Source organism: Halichoerus grypus, chromosome 5 (assembly GCF_964656455.1).
Source record: "Halichoerus grypus chromosome 5, mHalGry1.hap1.1, whole genome shotgun sequence".
In the NCBI taxonomy this organism is placed as follows: Eukaryota; Metazoa; Chordata; class Mammalia; order Carnivora; family Phocidae; genus Halichoerus; species Halichoerus grypus.
This window is the reverse complement of record NC_135716.1, coordinates 46,327,074-46,342,890: the sequence shown is the minus strand read 5'-3', so window position 1 is coordinate 46,342,890 and position 15,817 is coordinate 46,327,074. Positions and strand designations below refer to the sequence as shown.

The following is a 15,817-nucleotide window of genomic DNA, read 5'->3' as shown; positions in this document are numbered from 1 at the left end:
CATTGTAAATAAAGGTTTGGTACATCCATTTGAGTTAAAAATAATAGATCCTTACTTGCCGATAGATAAGCAGGAAGAGAAGGGTTAACTGTAATTTTTAATATATGTGCATCGAACACAGAATACTCCTATACTCATACACACCAAGGATGGACAGCTGAGCAACAGTCTAATTTTGCCACAGTAAAGCATACAGCTTGGGCAGTTTTGTTTTGTTTTAATGGTGGAATCCAATCATTTAGATCCCAATTTCTGCAGTGATGGCTTTAGGGAACTTTTCTGCAGATACTAAGTTTCATTTTCTCCTACTCTATCTTTTCATTTATCCAGAGGTCATGCTTATCTCTCCTCTTGGTTGAACCTCAAGGTTGTCCCAGCTTATCTTTGTAATGTCTCTGCACCTGGTGTCCCTGATCTTATTAAAACAGCTCATCTCCTTTTTCAGCTTGTGATTTTTCTAGCACTATTTTTAACCCATTTATTCTTTCTTCACCAATTCTTTGTTGTATAGTTGAATATTTTTTAAGCCAAGCCATGGTATAATCAGTAATGTTCTAAATGCTTAAAAATAAGGGAAAAATGCTTCTACCATATTATTCATCAAAGACAGGACCTCTCTCTCTCTCTAAAATAAATAAATCTTTAAAAAAAAAAGACAGGACCTAACAAAATTACTGTTTTATTTGTAAAAAACAATTTTATTAATTTACAATTAGCCTGTATCTAACGAGAATCAATCTTTCCAGCTAGATGAATGGGCTAATGTTCTTTCTTTCCAATTAGCAATAATCGTGCCTCGGATAAACCTCATTGGCTATGATACTGCCACTGCGCAAAGCTGTTCTTTCTTTCCAAAATGAAAAACTGAATGGTCAAAAGGATTTTTCATAACAACCTCTGATGTTGAATGACCTAAATATGTGAGCATGTAACCTAATGCTTTGTTTTCTCTTTAAGCCTCCTCTGAGGTAGGATTTTGACCTCTTTCCCACCCTAGGAAGGGGAGTCCAAAGACACTCAGAATACAGTAAACTTATTCCTGAATCTAACCCCAACTTTTATATACCCACACTCAAAATTCTAAATATTGGCCACTAAACCAGCATAGCCACACAGCAGTAAGACCAGCCAAAAGATACTGTTGTTAATACTCCTGAAGACCCTCGGTGCCCAGCAGCAATCTGTACTTGACAACTCAGTGGCCAACATTAGTCACTGCCCCTACTGCCCATGTCTACCCAGTGTAGCAACTGCGTCATGGACAAGAGCTCAACATCTGGAGAAACGGTTTCAGGAGCCTTTGGGGCAGATATCTGGAAGCAGAGCACAGGGGCAGAGTCCTAAGCACCAGTGTACAAAGGTCTTGATGGAAAAGGGAGAGTTCTGGGCACTGCTAGTGATTGGGAAGGTGGGACACAGAGGGACACTTCTAGGCATATCAAGCCAGGCAGTGACCCAGTGGGACTGGTTTCTTTGATTTCTGAGTTTTGCATTCCCAACCCTACCTTTTATCTCTTCACTTATGTCAAGGAAAAAACCAGAGCTGGACAGTAAAGCAGTAAAGACTGATTTTATTCAGGACTATTACAATAAGGGAAAAGAGTCCTCAACATGCAACTGAGCTCAATTCCAAATACTGCATGCAAATGGGAATTTAGAGCCATGGCGGGGGGGGTGGTGGCATCAGTAGATGAAAAATTACTAAGAGGAACCATGGGGGGTAAGGGGAGTTCTAGATGAAAAGGATTCTTGCCAAAGACAGGCCAGTGTGATCAGATAACATCTGAAGGATGGTGGAGGATAAGCAACCTGATCACCAGATATTGAGGGTGATCACATCAAGGGTGGGGAGACACTGGTTAAATTGGCCTAGTAGTCAAGGAAATACACAGATGGGCCTAACAAAAGATTCAAGATCCTGGCTAAAGTTTGGTCAAACAAAGAATCTTTGTCAGTCCTCATTCTTGTTCAAAGGAAAGAAGAGACATTCTTTTCTTTGAAGAAGAGAAGAATATAAGTTTGTTTCTCATTTGGTTGCCTTCTGTTCATTAAGGACCAATTGAATCATCTGTTGGGACCTGGTAGTAAAGGGTATTTGTTGGATGGTATTAGAAGCCAGGCATTTAATGAAGGGAGTTTATATGAGAGTAAAAGAAAAACAAAGATTAACAGTTAAAAATCCACTTTCTAAGTCCAGAGGTAAACCAGTCAAGAAGATTTCTAGATGCTGGATTTGAAGTAACATTAGATGGTGGAGTGAGGACAGTACTGACAACCCAAGAGATAACCTGGTTTGCAGTCTGAATGTCTCTTGTGATGGCACGGGGTGTACTGGGGAACTTTCTGAGTACCCCATACAGCAACAGGCACAGAGGCTGCCCATACATGATCTGTTATGGGGACTTCCTTGAAAGTCTCTACCAAGTCATCCAACTTCAGCTTGCAGGGCTTTGGGAAGAGACAGTTTTAGTTCTCAATAATTCCAAGTCAGAAGGGAGAAAAAGATGGCATTAATTTGGAGAGATGCAAGCTGATATGGGAGGAAACTAGAATTCAGGATCCAGTCTAGTTTACAGGGAGATAACAAAACCTTCAGACAATGAACAGGACTAGAATTTAATACTCATAAAGGCATGCTATAATTTTCCATTGAAACATAATTTTTCTCTCTGCAGTCACTCCCATTTCTATCAAAGTAAAATTAATTTGTTTGCAAAATAACTCTCTTCTCTTTAAACTTGGCCTGATTATTTACATAAATGCACCAAGAATAGTGATTGACCACATAGGTCTTCTGAGTTTGCTCTGCTGGAACTCTTCATAATCAATCTCAGGTTGGACTTTTAAAAGCCTCTCAAGGCTAGGAATCCAAGGAAAGGAGTCGCCATCAGATCTTGCCTGAAATACGTATAAATTTGAGTGAATTCCTTTCTTCTTGAGGTCCTCAAAATATCCTGAGGTTCCTGGACCTGCCAGGAAGTGACCTTCCTTACTAATCTATAAAGCTAGAAACTCTACAAGCAAGATACCAGGCAATTTTTCAAAGGGGGCCTTTATTTCAGTCAAAGTCTTGGTATTATAACTAACATTTCCAATTGCAACCTGTTATAAGAAGAACAGATTCTTACTGAACTTATGCAAATAATTATATTACCATGAAAATAAGAATATCCAATAAAAGTTTCTAAATTCTAGAGGGATCAGATAAGGAGTAAAAGAGAGATGTTTCAATCCTGTCCACAAAGGCATAATGTACCAAATTTGTTGTAAGTTACACATAGCTGAAGAGAAGAGGGAAAAAGTTTCCTTAAATCTGAAAAACAAAAGATTAAAGAACCAGCAATATTTCAAACAAGAACTCATAAAAAACATGGAGCTTGAACTTACAACCCCAAGAGCAAGAGCTGCATGCTGTACTGACTGAGCCAGCCAGGTGCCCCATCAGTTCAGTGGTACGATTTTAAAGTTATCAGAAACCTGTACTTATCAGAGTCATTTGTATGAATTTCTTCTTAGATGAAGCACTTTTGCAAAAGCATCGGAGTAAAACTGATACTAACACAACTTCCCTTCCTTATGGAGACAAGCCTCTCACAAACTGAGAAGCCTAGGACTCTAACCCAGCCTCTGTCTAGGACTCTAACCCAGCTTCTAGAGTATACTCAGAGTCTTAAGAATCAAAATCCATCCCTACCAGCTTCTTTGGATGTTTGAACAGAGCAAGGGCTTAGGAGCTGGATTCACCAACAGACCCCCAATCAGTCAATCAGCAGTGAAGAATGTTCAAAGATATGTACTCAGGGGCCTAGGTGAGTGGTGAGGGGGTCCAATGATGAGCTGATCCCATCTAAGTCAGGGCACCAGAACTGTCGAAGAAAAACCAGCTCTGGACAGTAGTGAATGCAGTAAAACCAGATTTTATTCAGAACTATTGCAATAGGGAATAAGAGACCTTAGTACAGAACTGGGCTTAATTCCAAATACACAGTGAAGGACAAGGGCTAAGGAACAGGGTGGGGGTCAGTGGATGGAAAATTACTAAGAAGAACCATCAAGGGTAAGGGGATTTTTGGCTAAACCAACCTAACAGGATTCTTAATGAAGCCAGAGTGATCATACATCACTTGAAAAATGGTGAAGGATGAGGGGCCTGATCCAATATCAAGGGGGCGGAGGGAAGGTTCTGGTTAAACTGACTTAGCAGAGTTCTTGCTAAAACTAGATTCTACAAGGAAATGACAGATGGGCCTGGAAGAAGGTTCAGGAGCCTGACTTAAGTTTGGTCAAGCATCCATCATTTTGAAATATACTCTTTTGTGAATAACTCCCCAGGTACTCAATATTCCCCCAGGGTGGGAGCATGGCATAAGCGCCTTTTTATCCCCAGGCAGAACTTTCATAAGTGTTTCTTGAATTGTTGAACTCTTTCAGTACAGGAACTAAAACTGAAATGTGAAGACCATCCCAGAAAGTGAGTGTATAAAAGAATGACATTTGGTTTAGTCTCAATTTGTTTTATTGCTGCTAACCACTTGAAAATGACCTATGGGATTCAAGAGCACAAGAAAACCTAGAGAAGATCGTGATGTGAAGTTGGCAGATTTCTCACGATGCTTTTATTTTCTTGAATAATGTTATGCTGTTAAAAGACCGTACAAGGTTGGCATTATAGAAAATAGCTAAGTCTAAAGTTAAATATTAAAGAACATTCAATTCAACCTTAAAGAGGGCCTTTGAAATAAAGCTGATAACCCTTGGGTGCAATTATTTTTAACTGTCATTATTTTGGTTCCACTGTCAGAGTATTGTTTAAAGCAGATACATAAACAGAGCTTTCATATGAACATATCTCATACTGGTGTCCTTTCTGCCACCAAGCCTGTCTCTAAAGTGACAGAGATGCTAGTGTACATTTCCCTTCAAACAATGCTGTTTTCATGAATGAAGGCAAGAAGCAAGACAGGAATAATGCAAATGAAATGGCATCTTCCTATTTCCCTGATTGACTTCTCAGACTTTCCTGTGCTCCCACACGGCTGCTCCCCTGAGGTCCCTACACAGAAACACAAAGGTTTACTATTAGAGAGTGGTAAAACCGAATCATGCGGTTTCTTTAAATGTTTGCCAGGAACTGCTGGAGTCAAATCTATCATTTGGTGAGTTAGGGTAATTCTGAAACGGCACAAAGTCCCTAGAAGAATCTGTCCATGCACTGAATTAGTTGAGAAGTGCTAGAGTTGCAGAAATTGGATCAGTTTCTTCCATCTGGCCACAATCTTAGTTTTCAGAGAAATCCTTGCAAAATTTTTGCCTATTTAATATTATCAAATATTAAATATTTTCAAAAGACTCACTTATGGTTACTTGAATAGAATTATTTTAGATGTCAACTATTCTAGTTCAAAATGCCTCATTTCATAAACAATGAAACTGGCTGGCACAGGAGTCAGATCTTGCCCAGTGTTACACAGCGAAGGAGCCTAAGAAAGCAATCCAGGTCTTCCGATTATAAGACAAGTGCTATTTCACCGTGTCCTCCTTCTGTCCAGTAAACATTTCTGTGTAGAATAATAAAAAAAACTTTTTTAAACAAAGGTAAAGCCCTGAAACATAATTTGTTTTCCTCTCTAAATGAAGGAGTCTTAAAGTATCTGTAACTAATGAGGATCAATCTGATTTTAAAATACATCCAAAGAATTTGGCAAGTCTTTCCCAAAATTAAGTGATTGATCTATGGAAAATTTTCCTCCCAGCATATGAACTCCTTTTTGTGCGAACATGTTTAATCAACCAATTATGAATACCTTCTATCTGTAGGAAAATATCCTAGATGCCGATCGTAACATGATAGGCTTTGGAGGCAACCACACTGAACATATACCTTCTAGCCTATCAGTGGAAATAACTACATACTGTCAATTAAAGAAAATCATTACTTTTTAATTTAGTAAACTATAAGATGGATAAGATTTAGACAAATATAAATAGTTTGAACATCTACTATCAAAAACTGCTCTGAGCTCCTGCCTTCTTTTTTGTTCTTGAAAGATGTTCAATATTCTAGGGCTTTGGACCCTTTCTTGGCTTCTCCCAGAACATCAGGAAAGTCACACCTACCAACACGAGGGCCAGGCTTTGGCTTGCATAGGCAAGGTCATGCTGCTTTCCTTGGTCCGCCTTCTCCTCTACCCTACATGCATACGGGAGTTCTTGGTTTCCTGCCTGGGACTAAGCCCCAGTTTACTCTCAGAAAAGAAACAAAGTTTACTTTATAGCCAATTCGTATGGCCTGTTCTAAGAAGAAAGTCAACCTACAGAAGTAAGCATATATATGTCACTTTATCTGTCATCACCTTGCTTTCCTCCCTTCTCTCTTCCCAAGCCGTCCTTCCCTAAACATCCTATAACACACACACACACACACACACACACACACACACACACACACACATCAGGAGAATGGCAACACACTCCTAACTGGGGGGCACTGGCTTATAATCGCCCTAGCAGAAATATAAATGTCCACATTTTATGACCATGCTCTTTTTTTTTGCTGGAAGCTTTTGTTAGGTCACCACAGCTCAGTGTTATTCTCTCTTTCTTTCAGAACCTATTTAAGCAATTCTAAATGTAAAAATATGAGAGTTTTCAAAAATAAGAACCATAGATTCATTACAATTCTGCTGAATTTCTTTTGTCCTACCCTCAATAAGATGACCACTGCTTTCTGTACAATGTGTTTTCTCACCTTCTTCTATTTCAAAATTCAGTAATTTAATTTTCTTAAATGTTATAACTAGTTGTCACTTTGCATCTTTTTAATAGCTCTTCTTACAACACTTAATGAGGCTGAATATTATTTTATTTCAATGGATCTAGTGAATCTACATACAGAAAAGTTGGTTACACTTAAACTTAAGGATCTGCATTCATTCAACAAACACGCAAGACAGTCTTTGCTCTTAAAGAGCCCGAATCCTAGGATGACAGCCCTATATACATAATAGTAAATACCTATGGACAATAAACTCTAGCGACCTGTACAAGGAAGAGAATGAAGGAAGGGGTCATCTTCCAGGAAATCAAGAAGATTTACTAGAGGTCATGTCTATGCGGAATTATGTATGTACAAAAAGTGTAGCTAATGGGGAGACAAAAATACAAACAAATGGAAAGTTAAATATAGTTTATCCCTATGACCCAGCAATTGCACTACTAGGTACTTACCTAAAGGACACAAACATAGTGATTCAAAGGGGCACCTGCACCCCGATGTTTATGGCAGCAATGTCCACAATAGCCAAACTATGGAAAGAGCCCAGATGTCCAATGACAGATGAATGGATAAAGAAGATACGAGATATATATATAGAGATATATATATATATATATATATATATATATATATATATATATATGATGGAATATTATATATATATATATATATATATGATGGAATATTATATATATATGATGGAATATTCCAATATATATATATATATATATAATGGAATATTACTCAACCATCAAAAAATGAAATCTAACCATTTGCAACGACCTGGATGGAACTAGAGGGTATTATGCTAAACAAAATAAGTCAATCAGAGAAAGACAATTATCATATGATTTCACTCATGCAGAATTTAAGAAACAGAGGATCATAGGGGAGGGGAGGGAAAAATAAAATACGACAAAATCAGAGAAGGAGACGAACGATAAGAGACTCTTAACTATAGGAAACAAACTGAGGGTTGCTGGTGTGGAGGCGGGTTGGGGGGATGGGGTAACCAGGTGATGGGCATTAAGGAGGGCATGTGATGTAATGAGCACTGGGTGTTATATGCAACTGATGAATCACTAAACTCTACCTCTGAAACTAATAATACATTATATGTTAATTAATTGAGTTTTTAAAAAAGTGTTAAATATACTTCATTACTTTTGACTGTTGGCATAGTTCATGCATCTAGTAAACATCAACTCTTTCCAAATAGATTAATTCCCTTTAAGGAATCTACCATTTATGGGGCTTAATATCTCTAACAGTAAAGCTTGTTCTAATTTTATTTATAATTTATTGCCATGAATTCCACTAGAATATAGACCCATGGGGACAGAGGTTGTTTGTTTCTTTTACTCACCAGTGCATGATAAGCATTAAGAACAATGCTTGATTCATACTTTGCACTGAATAAATATTTGTTAAACTGACTAAATGAATGAATACCTTGGCATTTCATTTTTAGAAACATTTACAGAGTGTACTGCCTATTGGATACACTCGGTCTCACTCTCCCATTAAAGGTGATACAAAAAGGATGGGGCACCTGGGTGGCTCAGTCGTTAAGCGTCTGCCTTCGGCTCAGGTCACGATCCCAGGGTCCTGGGATCGAGTCCCATATCGGGCTCCTTGCTCAGCGGGGAGCCTGCTTCTCCCTCTGCCGTTCCCTGCCACTCTGCCTACTTGTGATTCCTCTCTCTCTCTCTCTGTATCAAATAAATAAATTAAATCTTTAAAAAAAAAAAAAAAAAAGGTGATACAAAAAGGCTCACACCTAAACCTTGTCTTAATAAAGTTTACAATTAAACGGAAGAAAATATGAGGGTCAGGGACGTTACTTCTCAACTCTCTGAAAGAAACACATTTTCCAGGAGGAAAAGGGTGGGCTGATGGGGAGGAAGAGTCGAACACATTGGAAGGGCACCTAACTTCACTGCCTGAAGCTAGGAAAGTCACACTTCGAGATGTTTCTCTTGCCCAGGACTTGCTTCTCATCTTCTCCTTCCCCATAGCTTTGTCCAGGCTGCGTGTGTTAACACCTCTACTAAGTTAATATAATTTCCTTTCATGCCTGCCTTCAAGAAGAAAGATGATTAAAATGCACCTAGTTCTGCAGTCAGAAGCCTATACTTAAGATCAGTAGCTAAAATAGGTTTTCAATTTCAAAAACTATGAATAGCTTTACCAGAGTGACTTTCCAGTGAATCGGCTGTAAGGCATACTAATCCATGTCTAACACCATATCAGGTCTCTCCCTGACTTGAAAAATCCCTCTCTGCCTAAGCCCTCACTGTCCTTCCCGAACTCTCCCCCTCCTTAGTAGCCCTTTGTTCTAAAACAAAGACAATCACTTAAACAACCAAGACTAAACAAAACTTTATGTACAAAAAGTATACCTTTTGAACAAAATTTTATCCTGTGATTTCCCCAACATGTGGTGCACAGTAAGTGTTAAATAACTGTTTACAGTAAGAGGGAAGAGTAAAGGCCTGTAACTCCAAAAATATTTCCATTTCTAACCTGGACAAAATGAATCATGTTACTTTTGTTCTCTTATCTCAACAACTTAGAAATTCTGTTATTTCTTTTTATAGAGAGAAGGCATAATGTAATGAGGGAATACTGTAGGAAAAAAAAATACCTCTAGCTGATAGAAATCATTTAAAATCAAAATACTTGATCTAGTTCTACCTAATTTATATAAGTTACATAGCTATGATTCAGAGATTTCATCTGAACAATGTGGTAACTGTGGAAACCATCGTGGAAGCCCAAAGAGTTTCACATGGTAGCTACATGAGGAAGTATGCCCCCTACCTTTCACCTTTCATCATCTTCACTTATACATGAAGAAAGTGAAGGCTCTGAGGCACAAAGAGATTAAATGTCTTGTCTAGTAGCTGAATTGTTATTTCAACCCATGTCTGCCTAGCTCCAGAGTCAGGATCTTTAGGAAGCCATAGATGGATGCTATCTACATGTAGTATTTATATAACTCTCTGGATACTTTCTGCCAAGCCAAAGTGACAGCTTTAGGAAAAAAATAGGTTCAGCTACGAAATTAGATGATTTCTCAACAAAAATGTCTCAAAGAGAATATAAAATAATGATTAGACCAAAAGCTCACAAGTGTATTGATTTTAAAGAACAAAAGTGAAAATGATCATGTTCACATACTGGTAAGGAAGCAGTTTGTATACAATGGAAGGCACTTTATATTGTTACAGTCCTACTAATAGTAACACATTTACCATAATCTAAAGTAGTAATAGTACTTTGTGGAGAATGAATCCATCAAATCCTAGACAAATAATTAAAAATAGTGAAAAGTGAAATGTACAGAGATCCATCTTATTATTTATAATAGAAAAAAAGAAATTTTCAATAAATAGGATTATAGATGTTAATGATGGAACATTGATTCCATCAAAACCTACGCAGACACGAAAAATTCTGATTATGTTGAAGATTATTTTAGGAAAAGGTACCAATGTTTGCGGCACATGTAGGTCCTGTCTCCCAGCTCCAGCTACTACTAAGCATCCCACCTTACCCATCGACGTTTGTCTGTGGAAACAGAAACAATGAGTTGAAGCTGGATTCCTTAAATTTCAGTCATTCTGGTAAATGGATATGAACAAGTCATCATCTAATAAGTAACTCAATTGTTGCCTCCTTGTTCAGCATCCAAAACACTTATTTATCGCTACTACTAAAGGTAGACACATTAATTTAACTGGGTTGACCAAGTGAAGTGAACAGATATCTATGGAAAAAATGTACACTTCAAGGCAGTAGAAAAAAACAGGCCTACAATGATATCATTAAAAAGAAACAGACCATTAAGAATACTTGAGAGGTGCCTGGGTGGCTCCGTCAGTTAAGCACCAGGCTCTTGATTTCAGCTCAGGTCATGATCTCAGGGTCCTGGGATCAAGCCCTGTGTCTGGCTCTGTGCTCAGCAGGGAGTCTGCTTGAGGATTCTCTTTCTCCCTCTGCCCCTCCCCTCCCAACCTCTCTCTCTCTCTCTCTCTCTTTAAAATAAATAAATCTTAGGGCGCCTGGGTGGCTCAGTTGGTTAAGCGACTGCCTTCGGCTCAGGTCATGATCCTGGAGTCCCGGGATCGAGTCCCACATCAGGCTCCCTGCTGAGCAGGGAGTCTGCTTCTCCCTCTGACCCTCCTCCCTCTCATGCTCTCTCTATCTCATTCTCTCTCTCGCAAATAAATAAAATCTTAAAAAAAAAAAAAATAAAATAAAATAAAATAAATAAATCTTAAAAAAAAAATGAATACTTGAAGTGATAAAAATGTTTCATTCTTTTCTTTTTTTTTAAAGATTTTATTTATCCATTTCACAGAGAGAGACACAGAGAGAGAGGGAACACAAGCAGGGGGAGTGGGAGAAGGAGAAGCAGGCCTCCCGCTGAGCAAGGAGCCCGAGGCGGGACTTGATGCCAGGACCTGAGCTGAAGGCAGACACTTAACTGAGCCACCCAGGGGCCCCTGTTTCATTCTTTTCACTTTTGTTTTACTTTTCCACATTTCTATAATATTGTTCTATTACTTTGCAAAAAAAAAAGAATACAATTTTTATCTGTATGGTCATTCATATGAAATATTTCTCACAAAACATTCATATTTAATGAGTGCATGTTTGATTTTGCATAACAAAGTAACAAATTAAAACATAATGAAAGTAAAAGACCTATTTTTCTTGCCACTTAAGACATCATCAATTCATCTCACTTTTTCATCAAAAAGTTTTATATTTTTTTTCTGTTTTCTAGAGTCAATTATTGAAAGCCTCTGAATAGGTTGCTAAAACAAGTATACAGTGATTTTCTTTTTTTTCTATTTTGCACAGCCCTAAATGAGCATTCACATTACTAATAAAAACAGGATATCATCTCTCCATCGTCCAACATCTTAAATGACTTAATCAATTTACAAGTAAAATCCAAAAGACAGATCTTTTCTACTTCTGCCAAGAAGGAAAGCCAATTAACCCAGACCAAAACTATTAGGGGAAAAAAATCAACATTTTAAACAATGACAGTCAGATGAGACTTAGCAACTACAATATAGATAAAAAATTAGGAAAAAGAGTGTATATAAACATAGCTACAGAACTGAAAAATCCTCATGTTTCACTAATGAATTCTGTCATGTTCCTCAGTTAGCAGGCACTTTAACAACTGGCTATTAGCCTTCAATATCTAAGTGCTCTAAGGGTAAACTATTTCCATTTGAAAAGCATTGTTGGTTTAAGTCATATACAGCTTCCAATACACTAAATGGCTAATTCTAATGTTGGTGATCTCAGATAACGAACCCATTTCCAGAAACACCCTGTACTCAAGCACCCTAACAGCCCATTTCAACAGTCCAATCTGCCATAGGCAAGGCTATGCACTGCATTTTGAAGTGCTAAATGGATTTAACACTTTTTGTTAAAATATGCCTCAAATATAGTACACATTTCCCTGCTTTATTAAGCAGAACATATTGATTCTAATTTAATCATTCCCCTCAGTGTCAAGCGCATCACTATAAACAATCTAGGTAGTTACAAACAATGGGTTAGATCTGTACTGATTATGGTTATTTAGTTTATTAAAGTTAGAAAACATTTAGGAGACAAATATGCCAACTATGAGTCAAATATTATTGCACATGGACAGTCATATTCTCCATTCCAGAAAAATACGTTACTGTGTATTCACTGCTCCAATTTCATGAAGAAAAAAAATACCCTCTTACAATTTGTAACAGCATTATACCTCTAAACTACAGTCTCCTGAATTCCTATCCTATCAGTCATTTTTCACTACCATACTTGATAATATAATCAATACTTCTCTCTCTTTACTTCACAACTCAGGATAGGTTTTCCACCAAGTACTCAATTAAAACTCCTTCTCCAATTCAGACTCCCTACAAACCATTGGGCAAAAAGATATATCAGGCTAAGGAAATCACGAATTAACATTTCTCTATATATCTACATACCCATAACTATAACTACACACACATACACACACACACACACACACACACACACACACAACTATCCACAGATGGAAGAAGAATAAGATAACTAATATTTACTGAGTGTATCCTATGCATTGAGCACTATACCAAACAGGACAGACACATTATAGTATTTAATTCAAACATGTAAAGTTATAAATAATTTAAGCTTCCAAAAGTAACCTGGTCAAGATTACTCAGGTAGTATGTAAGTAAGCTCTAAAAGCTATGAGCTCCCTAAGACAAAGGATTATGTCTCCCTATTTGCATTTTCTAGCACTGAGCACAGGGCCAGAACAAGGGAATTTCAGTGTTTGGGACCCAGAGTCCCAATTCAAGCCAAAGCTCCACTTTCTGGATCAATTCAAGCCAAAGCTCCACTCTCACCAAAGACAAAAACAAAGAAATGAAATAGTAAAACATAAACACTGAGGACTATGCATAGCAGAGAGATGTATTATTAACAGAAAAAAGGTGAGCATGAAAAACATAAAAGCTATAAAGTTCTTAATGAATAATAAAATTTACTTGAATATGGCTCTGTAGAAGACTGCTAGGTGTTTTTCAGGTCAGCGCCACATAACAGGCTTGACTGAAGCAACAAAAAGTATGTCCACATTTATTAGAGCAAGAAAATATAAAAATTTTTGAAATACATCCATTGCAGATTTGCAGATTGTGTCTGGATTTTATTTGATTCTCAAAGATTTCCATGAGGTTGGCATGGTAATATGGACTGTGTACCAATATTACACTTCATAAAATCCTAAAGCATTTTTCTGGGTTTCAGCAGAAACAAAAGTTAAACCACCCACTTACGCTTTACTGCTTTTGCATCCATTAGGCAGAAAGTACACACCTTGAGGCTCCTTGCTGGAAGAACTGCTTACTACTCAGCAGAATCTACATGGGCAGGTTTGTTGGCTTCCATCAACACAGTGGCAGTTCTATAGGCTGTTGGCGGTTTCCTTTTTTTTTTTTTTTTTTTTTTTTTTTTTAGATTTCTGAATTTCTTTGGGCTTTGCAAGCGTTTTAAACTCTTTGTTTTAAAAACCTTTTCAGGTAATTGGCAATTCTGGAGCAAGTTAAGGTTTTTGAATTCAAGAGGACTGCTTAGACACCACTATCTTTGCTATCACCCTTCTATATAAATGACAACTATAGAAAATCAATTGTGACAATCAAGACTCTGCTCCATGCATTGGAATAAAGTCATTTTTCATTTTCCCAACAAATATGTTCAAAAGCAAATATAACACAAAGAAAGATGCAATTTCCAAAAAAAAAAACAAAAAACAATTCAATTGCTTTTTTTCTTTTTAGACATCTAGCGACACTGACTTCAATTTTCCAACGACATTTATCCTCTCACATGTATTACAGCATATATAAATTGTCCTGGCATAATTACTTAAAGCAGGACATAAATTACAGGACAGCTATGGCAGAGAGCGAGGACCCCATCCACCCTGCACAGTAGTGTGCTTGGGTTGAAGCAACAAAGTACCACAAACTGGGTGGCTTAAGCAACAGAAATTTATTCTCTCCCAGTTCCGGAGGCCAGAAGTCCGAGAGTAAGGTGCTGCCAGGGCTAGTTCCATCTAAGGGCTAAGGGAAGGGTGTGCTCCAGGCCTCTCACCTTTGCTTGCGCATGGCCAGCTTCTCTTTATGTCTCTTCCTATCATTTCCCCTCTATGCATGTCTCTGTGTCCACATCTCCCCTTTTTAAACATTTTTAAAATGATTTATTTATTTGGGAGAAAGAGAGAGAGAGAGAAACCTAGCAAGTGGGGAGTGGGACAGAGGGAGGGGGAGAGAGAGAATCTTCAACCAGACTTCCCACTAAGCGCAGACCCCGACCTGGGATTCCATCTCACGACCCATGAGATCATGACATGAGAGGAAACCAAGAGTCAGATGCTTAACCGACTGAGCCATGCAAGTGCCCCCACGTCTCCCCTTTTTATAAGGACACCAATCATACTGAATTAGGATCCACTCTCATGATTTTAAAACAGAAAAACTGTCCCATCATTACCTAAAAGCTAGGTCTCCTGCCACGTCATCCAGGGCTCTTAGGTATGGCATCGTATTTCCACTCATCGGACACCCTATTTTTCCTAAATTCCCTCCTACTGTGGTAAAATGAGCATTTCACAACTTTGAGGACATTTTCTCATAGTGGTATAGTCCACTTAATGCTCTCTGACAGATCATCCACTTAGTAGCTTATAGAAACATAAAAAGAAATTTGCCTACGCAAGGTGAGTAACTGTTCATTGTTTTTTTAAATGGGAGGCCCTAGAGCATGAAAAAGGGAACATATTGCAATTTTTTTCTAACCAATTTTGTCATTTGGATTTCAATCACACTGAATCAGTGGCAATTACCTTCAAATAGCTATTGCATGACTCCAGAAAACCTTTGCTTTATACACTTCCTCACAGAAACCAGTTACATTAGTTAAGAATCTAAAACCATTCTAAAATAGTCACCAAAGCAGGAGAACACAGGAAATGAATATGCATATAGAAGAAAGATGCTTATATGATGAGTGCTAATTTATAGGACATTTGTGGGAAACTAAGGTATCATTCTTGGTCATTCCACATTTTGCTAACTGATACCTGCCTATAAATATTATGAACTTTATTTTTTTTAATTTATTTATTTTGAGAGAGAGAGAAAGAAAGAGCATGAGCAGGGGTGAGGGGTAGAGGGAGATAGAGAAGCAGACTCCTCACTGAGCAGGGAGCCTGATGCAGGACTTGACCCCAGGACTTTGGGATCATGACCTGAGCCAAAGGCAGACGCTTAACCAACTGTGTCACCCAGGTGCCCCAATATTATGAACTTTCATTTGCTTTTACATAGGAGGACCTACAGAGAAAAAGTTAGTATTTCTTTAGAATTTTCTTTTTTTTTTGAGAGAGAGAGTGAGTATGAGCGCAAGCGGGGGGGGGGAGGGGCAAAGGAGAAGGAGAGAGAGAATCTTAGGCAAGCT

General features: G+C 37.9%; 1 protein-coding gene and 1 pseudogene across 1 annotated transcript in view; both read right to left on the bottom strand.

Annotated features, from left to right (window-relative positions):
- MMP16 (matrix metallopeptidase 16) overlaps positions 1-15,817 on the bottom strand; it is a 282,542-nt gene that overhangs the window by 214,509 nt on the left and 52,216 nt on the right. The window lies entirely within an intron of this gene.
- LOC118541603 (U4 spliceosomal RNA) lies at positions 676-840 on the bottom strand (annotated as a pseudogene).